Genomic DNA, 13770 nt, shown 5'->3' with positions numbered 1-13770 from the left:
TGCCTTTTAATGGAGACATTTATACTGTTTACATTCATTGATGTGTTCGATTTTGATCCTGTCATCATGTTATTAGCTGAGTGTTTTGTAGACTTGATCGTATAGTTGCTTTATAGTACCTGTGGGCTATATGCTTACGTGTTTTTGTGGTAGCATATATCTTTCTGTCATTTCTGTGTTCAGCACCCCCTTAAGGACTTCTTATAAAGCTGATTTAGTGGTGATAAATTCCCCTAGTATTTCCTTGTCTGAAAAGGACTTTATTTCTCCTTTGCTTATGAAGCTTGGTTTGTTGGGATTTTGACTTTCTGGTTGGAATTTCTTTTCTTTAAGGATGCTGAATAAAAATCCCTAATTGCTTCTGCCTTGTAAGGTTTCTGCTGGATGTTTGCTTGCTAGCCTGATGGAATTTCCTCAGTAAGTGACCTGATCCTTATCTCTAGCTGCCTTTGAGAGTTTTAAATTTCTCATTGACCTTGGTGACTCCGATAACATGTGCCTTGGATTGTCATCTTTTATAGTAGTCTTACAAGGGTTTTCTGTATTTATTGAAATTTCATATCAACCTATTTAGTAAGATAGCAGATATTTTTATAGAGTATATTCTCAAATATATTTTCCAAGTTGCTTACTCTCTCTCCTTCTCTCTGAGAAATGCCAGTATAAAATAGGTTTGGTCTTGTTACATAACATTTTGTGGAGGTTTCGTCTTTTTTTTAAAATTTTTTTGTTCATTTTTGTCTGACTGAGTTAATTTGATGAACTGGTCTTGGAACTCTGAGATTCTTTCCTCAGCTTGGTCTACTGTGTGATTAATGCTTTCAACTATACTATAAAATTCTTGTAGTGAATATGTCCATTCCCAAAGGTCAGATTGGTTCTCTCTTAACATGGCTATTTCATCTTTCAAACATTTCACCATTTTACTGGATTCTTTGGATTCTTTGGATTGGGTTTTTGCCTTCTCCTGTATCTTGATAAGATTCTTTGCTATCCAGATTTTGAATTCTATGTCTGTCATTTCAGTCATTTCAATCTGCTTAAGTATCATTGCTGGGGAGCTAGGGTGCTAGTTTAAACATAAGGGGCACTCTGACTTTTTTAATCATCAAAGTTCTTGAAGTTCCTCATCTGAGATTTCTGGTGTTTTATGTTTTTGACTTTTTGATTTTTAGTCTTTACTTCTGTGGAGGGTTTAGCTTAAGTGTAAGTTGAGTATCATCAATTGTCTTCATTTCTCGATGCTTTCTGAGGGCCAAGGCTCTGTACCAGATCTTTATTTGTAGTCAGATTCTTACCCTGAGTTTCACAGGTGCGGTAGGTATACTAGCAGAATATTTTGGTGTTGTCATTTTGGCCACAATCCAATAGATGGGCTTAAGATCAATGGACTGCAGACAGGCTCTTAGTCACTTGGCTCTTTTATATTTCAGCATATTCACAGTGGTGCTCTGTGTTGGGAGAAGGGAGAGAAAAGACCATCTCTCCAGGTCTACTCCAGGGCCTTAGGAGAGCCCCTTCCAATCACTGGTGCCATCTCCACATTTTCTTTCTCATGTTTTCTGGGCTGTGGGACTCCTTCAGGCAGGGGCCATGGTTGGCATATAGGCTACATCCTTCTGGGTCTGACCCTGAGGAGGGAGGCACGCCCCACTCCCATGCAGGCCCACAAACCTGCATTTCATCCCTTTCCAATATTCTGAGAACGGGGACTCCTCCTCAACTTGAGCACTGACCACATATTTCAGCTTGGTACTCCCCATCTGTGTGCTGAAACCCTAGGGCATTAGGACCAGGCCTGCAGCTCTATCTTCTATTCCCTTTGGGTTAGGCACTAGCTGTCCTGGGGGATCTGAAGTGCTCCCAGGCCACCAAAAAAGCACTCAGTGGGGACCAATGGCAAAGCACCCAGGCTGGGCATCAGAGGCTGTGCTGTGCACATGTTCCTGCTAGAGTGGCTAGGGAGGGGAATTTGGAGGGGCTGGCAGGCAGGGGGCACCTCTAGGACAGAGGCACCACAATCCTGTGGGAAAGATGGCTCTACTCTCTTTGGCTCACCAGTCAGCTGGAGTTAGAGCTACTCAGACGAAAATGGGGAGCCTTGGGGGACGGGTGCCTATGACTATGCTATGCTACCTTGGCCTGGCTACCTTGGCCTATGCTACTCCCCTGGTCTCCATGCAACTCGGAGCTCTGTCTCTGCCTACTCTTCAGACAGATATCCCTTACAATTCAAATGCCCTATGGTGGTGGGGAGCATAGGATCTTTGTAGCTAGGAGTCCAGAAGTCCACAGCAAGTGTGGGCTGCCCTGCATCATCTCACTCATCTCTTCCCTAGGAGCCATTCAGGGCCAGGAACTCATCCTGGTCCTATGCAGTTCTATGCAGGGTTCCCTACTTCCTCCCTCTTTGGCCTCAGTATCTATATTGTCTCCCTATAGATTATCAGTGTTTTCTCTCTGAAGATGTGTTTGAAGCATGTTGGTTTACTCCATATTTTGGCCTCTTGGTGGGAGCAGTACTTCCTGGCTGTCTAGTCAGATATCTTGTATGCCTTACATTTATTTCATCAGCATTTCGTAGTTTTAACGTATAGGCCCTGCATATATTTTGGTAGATTTATACCTAAATATTTCTCTTTGAACTGTTGTAAGTGGTATAAGTTATTTTTAAATTCTGATTTTCAATTGTCCACTGAATATGAACATATTAGGAATATGATTAATTTTTGTGTTTTGGCCTTATATTCTATTACATTATTAAAGTCACTGATTAATTCTAAAAGTTTTTTTGTAGATATCTCTGCATTTTTTGCAGATAATCATGTCATCTGTGAATAGCAGAAATTTTATTTCATTTTTTTTCTAATTAGTATGTCTTTTTTTCTCACTTTTTTTTTTTTTTTGGTAGTAGTTGAACTTCCAGCATAATGTTGAATAAGAGTAGTGAGAACAGGCATTCTTGCCTTTTTCCTGATGTTAGGAAGAAAGTATTAAGTTTTCACCATTTACTATTGTGGTGCCTGTACATATTTTGCAGATTCACCATTTACTATTGTACCTGTACATATTTTACAGATAGATTGAGGAAGTTTCTTTCTACTCTTTGCAGAGAGTTTTTATGATGAGTATTTTAGTCAGGGTTCCCTTAGAGGGACAGAACTAATAGGATCTCTCTCTCTCTCTCTTTCTATATATATATATATATATATATATATATACACACACATATATATATATATAATATATATATAATATATACACACACACACACACATATATGTATGTTTATAAAGGGGAGTTTATTAAGTATTAACTTACATGACCACAAGGTCCCACAATAGGTTGTCTGCAAGCTGAGAAGCAAGGAGAGTCAGTACGTGTCCCAAAACTAAAGAACTTGGAGTACAATGTCCTAGGGCAGGAAGCATCCAGCATGGGAGAAAGTTGTAGGCTGGAAGGCTAAGCCCGTAGTCTCCTTTTCACATTTTTCTGCCTGCTTTATATTCGCTGGAAGCTGATTAGATCGTGCTCAGTATATTACAGGTGGATCTGCCTTCCCCAGCCCACCGACTCAAATGTTAATCTCTTTTGGCAACACCTACACAGACACACCCAGGACTAATACTTTGTATCCCTCAATCAAATCCAGTTGACATTCAGTATTAACCATCACAAGTCCACCCCTTGTCAACTTGAACCCATACACATCTCCTGAGATCATATGTAATCTTCAAATAAAGACAATACTGAAGTTGTAATTACACCTAACATAATACAACTGTCCTTTGTATAACCAGAAATGCACCAATTCCAAACCCAAATACTATTACATAAAGTTAACAATACTTAAATGCTGATATGAAGTCAATAAATCTTATGTCATATGATAAAATAAAAAGAAATGAAGATATTTTCTTAGTACAAGTATATACATGCACAAACATGTTTTTAACAAAAGAAAGAGGAAATATTCATGAGAATTACAGTCCTCATTTCTGCAGTTGGTCTTGTGGTTGTAGCCAGAATTGATGACTACCTTCTTCTACTGCCCATTCTGTATTCCCTTTGCCTTCAGCAAGCACCTCAGCAGGTCATGTCTTTTTTTTTTTTCCTGTGGAGTGACCCAAACTTTCATTCCTGAAGGGTCTGGGACATTTGTAGTCCTGCTTGGATTAGGCTGTTGTAGTTTCTCATTGACCTGAATCACAGGGCATGGTAATATTAAGAGACATCCTAATGAATCTCCTGTATTCCATACGTACTCTTCCTTACCTCCATTGTAGAGTTGTAGACTGATTTCATCTGATAGTCCAGGTCAATCACCCCAGACAGCACTGTAATTCCTTTCTTAGCCTGTTGACTTAAAGGTAGGAGGAGCCCAAAGTGTCCAAGTGGCAATCTTAACTTGCAATTAATGGAATCATTGATGTGTCTCCTGGTGGCTATGTTCCTCCCTCTGGAACTAAGACCTCTAGGGCAGCAGAATGTAATGTCACAGGAACAGGAAGCAAAAATTTTGGTAGTGGATCACTAGGGGTGATGGTGAGTGGTGCCACTTCCTTTCCACCCCTTGATTCCTGGACCCATCAATCCTGGCTATGGGAGAAACAGTACCATATGTCAGATGCTGATTCAGAGCATATGCGGCCTTCTGGAGAACGTTGCCCCAGCCCTGCAAAGTATTGTCACCTAGTTGGTGTTGTAATTGTGACTTCAAAAGGCCATGCCACCCTTCTGCCAACCCACCTGCTTCAGGATGATGGGGAACATGATAAGACCAGTGTCCATGAGCATGAGCCCGCTGCCACACCTCTTTAGCCATAAAATGAGTGCCTTGGTCAGAAGCAATGCTGTGTGGAATACTATGATGATGGATAAGACATTCCTTGAGTCCACGGGTGGTAGCCTTGGCAGAAGCATTGCGTGAAGGATAGGCAGACCCATATCCGGAATAAGTGCCTATTCCAGTCAGGACAAAACTCTGCCCTTTCCATGATGGAAGAGGTCCAATATAATTAACCTGCCACCAGATGGCTGGCTGATCACCCCAAGGAATGGGGCCATATTGAGGGCTCAGTGTTGGTCTCTGCTGCTGGCAATTTGGGCACTCAACAGTGACCACAGTCAAGTCAGCCTTGTTGAGTGGAAGTCGATGTTGCTGAGCCCATGCGTAACCTCCACCCCTGCCACTATGGCCACTTCGTTTCTGGGCCCATTGGGTGATGACAGGGGTGGCTGAGGAAATAGGTTGAGTGGTGTCCTCAGAACGGGTCATCTTATCCACTTGATTATTAAACTCCTCATCCGCTGAGGTCATCCATTGGTGAGTACTCACATGGTATACAAATATCTTCACAGTTTTTGAGCACTCAGAGAGATCCATCCACATACCTCTTCCCCACATTTCTTTGTCACCAAATTTCCAATCATGTGTTTTTCAAGTCCCTGACCATCCAGCCAAACCATTGGCTAAAGCCCATGAATCAGTATATAATCGTACATCTGGCCATTTCTCTTTCCATGCAAAGTGCACAACCAGGTGCACTGCTCAAAGTTCTGCCCACTGGGAAGATTTCCCTTCACCACTGTCATTCAGGGATGTCCTAGAAAGGGGTTGTAGTGCCGCAGCTGTCCACTTTCAGGTGGTGCCTGCATATCGTGCAGAACCATCTGTGAACCAGACCCTAGTTTTCTCTTCCTCTGTCAACTGATCGTGGGGAACTCCCCATGAGAGCATTGGTTCCGGATGGGGTAGAGAAGGCAGGATGTCAGGAGTGGATACCATAGGTATTTGGGCTACTTACTCATGTAACTTATGTGTACCTTCAAGACCTACTCGAGCCCGATCACATATATACCACTTCAATTTCATGATGCTGCTGTGCATGGCCTACTTCGTGACCTGATGGGTCAGAAAGTATCCAGTTCATGATAGGCAGTTCAGGTCACATGATGACTTGATGACCCATAGTCAAACGTTCAGTTTCCATGAAAGCACAGTAACAGGCCAAGAGCAGTCTCTCAAAAGGAGAGTAGTTATCTGCAGAAGATGGCAGGGCCTTACTCCAAAATCCTAGAGGCCTCTGCTGTGATTCACCTATGGGTGCCTGCCAAAGGATCCAAACAGCATCCCTATCTGCCACTAACACCTCAAGCACCATTGAATCTGCTGGGTCATATGGCCTAAGTGGCAGAGCAGTTTGCACAACCTGGTCCTGTTGCAGAGCCTTCTCCTGTTCTGGACCCCACACAAAACTGGCAGCCTTTCAGGTCACTTGATAAATGGGCCATAGTAACACACCCAAATGAAGAATGTGTTACCTCCAAAGTCTTAATAGGCCCACTAGGCGTTGTGCCTCTTTCTTGGATGTAGGAGGAGCCAAATGCAGCAACTTATCCTTTACCTTAGAAGGAATATTTCAACATGTCCCACACCACTGGATCCGTAGAAGTTTCCCTGAATTGTAGTTGTATTTATTTTCCATCCTCTAGCATGCCAATGTCTCACCAATAAGTCCAGTGTGTTTGTCACTTCTTGTCACTGGATCCAATCAGCATAATGTCATCAATGTAATATACCAGTGTGATATCTTGCAGAAGCAAAAAGCAATCAAAGTCTCTCTCAATAAGATTATGATACAAAGCTGGAAAGTTGATATACACCTGAAGTAGGACAGCAAAGATATATTGCTGGCCTTGCCAGCTGAAGGCAAATTGCTTCTGGTGGGTGTTATGGACAGGGATGGAGAAAAAAACATTTCCCAAGTCAAAGGCTGCCTACCAGGTAGCAGGAAATGTGTTAATTTGCTCAAGCAATGAAACCACATCTGGTACAGCACCTGCAAATGGAGTACAGCACCTGCAAATGGAGTAACCACTTGGTTAAGGTTATGATAATCTACTGTCATTCTCCAAGATCCATCGGTCCTCCGCACAGGCCAAATGGGAGTGTTGAACGGGGATGTGGCATCCCCTCCAGGGATGTCATATTGTTTTTGAATTACTATATTTCTAGGTAGGGGCAGCTGTAATGGCTTCTATTTGGCCTTTCCCACCGTAGTAGCCCCCACCCTACCAGTCAGGGAGCCAACGTGGGGGTTCTGCCAGTTGCTAAGTATGTCTCTATGCCAATTATGCATTCTGGCACTGGGAAAATGACCACAGGATAAGATTGGGAACTCACTGGACCCACTGTCAGTCAGACCTGAGCTAAAACTCCATTAATTATCTGACCTCCATAAGCCCCTACTTTAACTGGAGGACCAAAATGACATTTTGGGTCCGCTGGAATCAATATCAGCTCAAAGCCAGTGTACAATAGTCTCCAAAATATCTGATCATTTCCCTTTCCTCAATGCACAGTTACCCTGGTTAAAGGCCAGAGGTCTGCTTGGGGAAGGATGGGAGAAAGTCTCACTGCTTACATTGTTGGTAATATAATGGGGACCTTCCTCAAAGGGATCTCGCCTCCCCTTCATTCAAGAGGTCCTGGGTCTGTAAACTGGTTCAAGTCTGGAAATTGATTGAGGGGCTATGATTCTCTGTTTGTATAACTAAAATTAGTATTTTGTCCATTCAACCTAGAAGTTTTCTGTTTGTATAATTGAAGTAGAAATGCAGTAGGCTTCCTATTAATTTCACTTCTAGGAACACCATGATTAATTAGCCAATGCCAGAGCTCTACACGAGTCAGACAATTCTGATTGTGGCTTTGCCTCTGCTGCCCATTGTGGTAGCTATGCCCACCTTGACTTTGACAGATGAGTGCTGCCACGTGGCCCCTAACACCTCAGAATCCAATTATTCCCATTGTATTTAAATTTTGTAGTTGAGTGACTGCAGTTCCCACCATTAGATCTGACATACAGAGAAGAGCAATTATAAAGCTCTTCAAAGACGCAGGTGCAGCCCTCACAAATCTGTTTCACAAGGCATTAGTCAAGGACCTCCCCTCAAGCTGGGATGAGTAGGTATAAAGTGACTAATCCACTCCACCATCCCAATCTCTGTAAGCCTTTAGATCCCTTCCCCTACATTAACCCAAGAGAGATCAGGCGTTTCCAGCTCACTCACAGTGGGCCATCTTTTAATCCATATTTCAGCTAACCAAGCAAGCAAATAAACTATTAGAACCCTTTTAAACTCCATGAGCTGCAACATTAAATGCAGAGTTTCAACTTAGTGGACCCAAATCAATAAGTTCAGCCTGATCCAACTATGTTCCTTCCACCATTATCCCATACCCTTAATATCCATTCCCATAACTGTTCTCCAGATTGGCTGTTTATATAAATTAGAGAACTCAAACAGTTGGTTTTTTTTTTTTTTTGAGTGTAGCGTACCTCCTCATGGGTCACACTCTCAACCTCACCTCTAGGGGCTTGCAGGGATTTTAGTCCAGTTATACATCTAGAAGTAAACACAGGTGTTGGGGTTGGCTTCTCTGGATAATCAACATTATCTTGCCTGGCAACTGCCTCAGGTAGTGCAGGGTTTATCTCCTCAGACAAAGATGGGAAGGCTGATGGTAATATGGGTTGGGGTGCGGGGGATGTTGCTAGTACTGGAGATGGGGTAGCTGTTCCTTATGGCAAAAAAGGTTCATCAGAATTTACAAACTCAGTGCCGTCAGCTTCATCAGGGTCCTCCCACACATCCCTGTGCCAAGTTGCAGGGTCCCATTCTTTTCCAATCAATGTCCTCACTTTAATGGAAAGCAGCTGGCATACACCTTTTATTGCAGGTCAGCCACTTGCATGATAAGAGCTTGTGTCTGTTTTTCCACAATTTTAGTCCTTTCTCTATAGGGGATAAAACTCTCACTCAGGGAAATCTTAGCAGATTTGAGGCTTATTATTTGCTTCTGAAGCTGGAAGACAGAATCCCTGAGTTCATCACTTTCTTTCATTACTTTGTCTACTGAACTTAGGAGCAATCAACCAGCTTCACTACGTTCCTTAGTTCTCCACATCTGGTCAAAGGTATTATATATAGAGCTACTAAACTCCTTGCCTCTCACAAGCAGTGAATCAGGAGTGTCAAATTCATTTATTTTGCATAACTCTCTATACAGTTCATGCCAAGGACTATCAGTGTTCATACTATTAGAAGTTGAGTCCAACTTACACACTCACAAGATTCCACAACAGGCTGTCTGCAAGCTGGGGAGCTAGGAGAGCCAGTCCAAACTCCAAAACTGAAGAACTTGGAGCCTGATGTTTGAGGGCAGGAAGCATCCAGCACAGTAGAAAGATGTAGGCTGGGAGACTAGGCCTGTCATTTCCTTTTCACGTTTTTCTGCCTGCTTCATATTTCCCGGCAGCTATTTAGATTATGTCCACCAGATTAAGCGTGGATCTGCCTTCCCCAGCCTACTGACTCAAATGTTAATTTATTTTGGCAACATCCACACAGACACACCCAGAATAAATACTTTGTATCTCTCAATGCAATCAAGTTGACCCTCAATATTAACTTTCACAATTAGTAAATGTTCAATTTTGTCAAAAATGTTATTGATCTCTTGATATGTTCACATGATTGCTATCTGGGCTTAGAGATTTTATTTCTGTAAATTTTTGACTACAAGTTTAGGTTTTTTGATGTTTATGACTACTCAGATTATCCATTTTATTTTAGTGGAGTTTTGGTATTATGTGTTTTTCAAGGAATTGGCCTGTTTTATTTAGTTTGCCAAATATATGTGGTTAGAGTTGTCTGCGGTATTTCTTTTTTATTCTTTTCCTTTTTTTTTTTTTTTTTTGAGATGGAGTCTCGCTCTGTCACCCAGGCTGGAGTGCAGTGGCACCATCTCAGCTCACTGCAACCTCCACCTCCTGGGTTCAAGCAGTTCTCTGCCTCAACCTCCTGAGTAACTGGGATTACAGGCACCCACCACCACACCCAGCTAATTTTTGTGTTTTTAGTAGAAACAGGGTTTCACCATCTTGGCCAGGCTGGTCTTGAACTCCTGACCTTGTGATCCACCCTCCTTGGCCTCCAAAAGTGCTGGGATTACAGGCGTGAGCCACTGCACCCAGCCTGCAGTATTTCTTTATTATCCTTTTAATGTCTGCATCATCTGTAATGGTATTCATCATTTCATTCAATATATTTGTTATCCATGTACTGTTTCATTTTAGTCTCATTAATAAAATAAAATAAAAATTGGTTAGCCAATTTATGAATATTTTTACAGAAACATGCCTGATTATATTGCTTTTCTGCATTATTTGTTTTCAAATATGTTGCTTTCTGATCTCAAATTTGTAAATTTCTTCATTCTTTTGGATTGTGTTTATTTTTCTTTTTCTAGTTTCTGGAGGTGACAGCTTAGATTTGTAATTGACAGCTTAGATCGCTGATTACAGTCTTTTACTCTTTAACTTTTTTGCCATACGTTTTCACTCTGCATTGTTTTAGCTATATTGTTCAAATTTGACATGTTGAGTTTCCATTATCATTGAGCTAAAATATAATTTTTAATTTTTTTGAGACTTCTCTGACACATAGATTATTTATATTTGTACTAATTTTGCAGTGTTTGGAGGTTTTTGTATTATCATTCCTTTTCTAATTTCTAGTCTAATTCCATTATGGATATATAGCAGAGTTTAACTCATAAATTTGTTAAAGTATGTTTTATAACCCAACGCATTGGTTAATATATATTTTTGTTGTTCACTAAGCTTCTGAAATCTATATATTTATATATTTGATTTAAATGTTTTTGATGTACTTTATTTTTCTCTTTTTTGGCAACTTCAATTACATAAATGTTAGACCTTTTAATATTATGCCAGTTGGTGTTGGGGCTCTGCTTGTTTTTTATCAGCCTTTTTCTGTTTGCTCACATGGGATAATTTGTATTAACCTTTCTTTAAGTTTACTGATTTTTCTGTCATCTTTTTCTACTGTGTAGCCTATCTAATAAGTTTTTATTTTGATTATTCTGTAAGTCTGTAATTCACATTTTTTATGTCTTTTATATTTTGTCGAGCTTTTTAACAGCATTTTTCTATTTAAATAATATTTTAATTTCTGTTGGTGCATTATTAAATAGTTGCTTAAAATATTTTTCGGCTAATTCCAACATCTTTGTCATCTTAGCTTTACCATTCATTGAGTGTCTTTTCCCATTTGAATTTGTGATTTCCCTAGTTTTTGTATCAAGTAATTTTTTTAAATTTTACTTTAAATTCCAGGGTACATGTGCAGAATGTGCAGGTTTGTTACATAGGTATACATGTGCCCTGGTGGTTTGCTGCACCTATCAACCTGTCATCTAGGTTTTAAGCCCCGCATGCATTAGATATTTGTCCTAACACTTTCCCTCCCCTTGCCCCTCACCCCCCAACAGACCCCAGTGTTTGTTGTTTCCCTCTCTGTGTCCATGTGTTCTCATGGTTCAACTCCCACTTATGAGTTAGAACATGCAGTGTTTGGTTTTCTGTTCCTGCGTTTCTTTGCTGAGGATGATGACTTCCAACTTCATCCATGTCCCTCTAAAGGAATGATCTCATTTTTTTAACGACTGCATAGTATTCCATGGTGTATATGTGCCGCATTTTCCTTATCCAGTATATCATTGATGGGCATTTGGGTTGGTTTCATGTCTTTGCTATTGTAAATAGTGCTGCAATAAACATACATATGCATGTGTCTTTATAGCAGAATAATTTATATTCCTTTGGGTATATACCCCGTAATGGGACTGCTGGGTCAAATGGTATTTCTTGGTCTAGACCCTTGAGGAATTGCCATACTGTCTTACACAATGGTTAAACTAATTTAGATTCCCACCAACAGTATAAAAGCATTCCTATTTCTCCACAGCCTCAACAGCATCTATTGTTTCTTGACTTTTTAATAACCACCATTCTGACTGGCATGAGATGGTATCTCATTGTGGTTTTGATTCGCATTTCTCTAATGATCAGTGATGATGAGCTTTTTTTCATATGTTTGTTGGCCACATAATGAGAAGTGTCTTTTCATGTCCTTTGCCCACTTTTTGATGGGTTTGCTATTTTCTTGTAAATTTATTTAAGTTCCTTGTGGATTCTGGATACTAGACCTTGTTCAGATGCGTAGATTGCAAAAAATTTCTCCCATTCTGTAGGTTGTCTGTTTACTCTGATGCTAGTTTCTTTTGCTGTGCAGAAGCTCTTAAGTTTAATTAAATTCCATTTGTTAATTTTGGCTTTTGTTCCCATTGCTTTTGGTGTTTTCATCATGAAGTCTTTGCCCATGCCTATGTCCTGAATGGTATTGCCAAAGTTTTCTTTTAGGGATTTTATGGTTTTGAGTTTTAAATTTAAGTCTTTAATCTATCTTGAGTTAATTTTTATTTAAGGTGTAAGAAAGGGGTTCAGTTTTAGTTTTCTACATATTGTGCCAAGTAAGTTTGAATTGTATTCTGGGTATTGTTAGAATATGAAGTCTTCTTTAGCTGATGGAGAAGACTTATCCAGTGATTACTTTTGTTATAGCAAGCAATCTCCCCTGTTGTGTTCAGGACACAAGTTCTGAAGTCATTTGTGGGTTGTGCTTTTAATGCAAGTACAGTGGTATTTGCTTTTGTTTTAAAATAGTTTATAAAGGTATGATTAACACAAAAAGCTGTACATATTTAATGTATACAATGTAGTGAGTTTGGAGATATACACCCATAAAACTATCACTAAAATTAATGCCATAAACATATACATCACCTACAAAAGTTTTTTCTTGCCTTTTTCCTTTCTTTTTTTGTGGTGAAGAGACATACAATTAGATTCACCCTCTTAGTAAATTTTTAAGTGTATAATTCCGTATTGCTAATTATAGGCACTATGCTGTACAGTAGCTCTCCAGGATCTATTCATATTGAATAACTGAAATTTTGTAAACTTTGAAAAATACATCTCTGTTTTCACCTCCCCCAAGCCCCTGGAAACCATCATTCCACAATCTCTTTTTTCAATGAAACCGAAAATAGACAAATGGATTGGATCAAACTAAAAAGCTTCTGCAATGAAAGAAGTTCAGTGTTATTTTGATCTCTTCCGCATGTGTATCATTCACTTAGATCTTAGCAGTGATCTGTGTTTAGAATAAAATCTGTGGGTGTACAGCTTTGAGGTAAATTTAGAACTTCATAAACAACTTTTTGGGTTCACTTGTTTGGCCATTTCCCCCTCCAAAATATCCCCAATACTTTCCATTTTCTTGGTATTCCTCATTTTAATCCTCTGGCCGTGTATATATATACAGGGCCATATTTACCCTGCTCTGCTGCATACTTTTTGTGTCTAGGCCGAGTACAGGTGCAAAGAGCAGGAAGAGAGAAAAAAAAATGTTTACATAAAGTTTTTCCTGTCTTTGGGTTTCAGTCTCCTTGAAGACCCTGTTTCGCTATTGGCATCATATATAATAATAATAATATGATATAATATAACATAATATAAATCTTTAATATTTTTTCAATTATTTTGTTATTTTGTCCATATAAATCCTGTCTCCTACCACCACCAATGCCAACTCCTTTGTATAGATGCACTAATCAGTGTGTTCAACTCTGATTCCACACACCAGACTATTTTTCTGCATTGATGTTGTCCTCACGCTTCTCAGGCTATTTTGCAGATATATTTTAAGCCCACAGTGTTTCCTTGGCTCCTCTAATCAGATGGATTCAGTCTTCAAACCTTATTTCTTCTGAATATTCTATCAGTGTTGGGTTTCAGGCTTTGTTAGCATACATCTAGGTTAACTGTTAACCTAGGG

At 40.0% G+C, this 13770-nt stretch overlaps 1 pseudogene; it reads right to left on the bottom strand.

Moving 5' to 3' along the window:
- Positions 1 to 4487: 4487 nt before the first annotated feature.
- Positions 4488 to 13770, bottom strand: part of LOC126945836 (uncharacterized) — a 190754-nt pseudogene continuing 181471 nt past the window's right edge.

This window comes from Macaca thibetana, chromosome X, assembly GCF_024542745.1.
Source record: "Macaca thibetana thibetana isolate TM-01 chromosome X, ASM2454274v1, whole genome shotgun sequence".
NCBI classification, from domain to species: domain Eukaryota; kingdom Metazoa; phylum Chordata; class Mammalia; order Primates; family Cercopithecidae; genus Macaca; species Macaca thibetana.
Note: the sequence above shows the minus strand (reverse complement) of the source record. Positions and strands in the feature narration are given on the sequence as shown.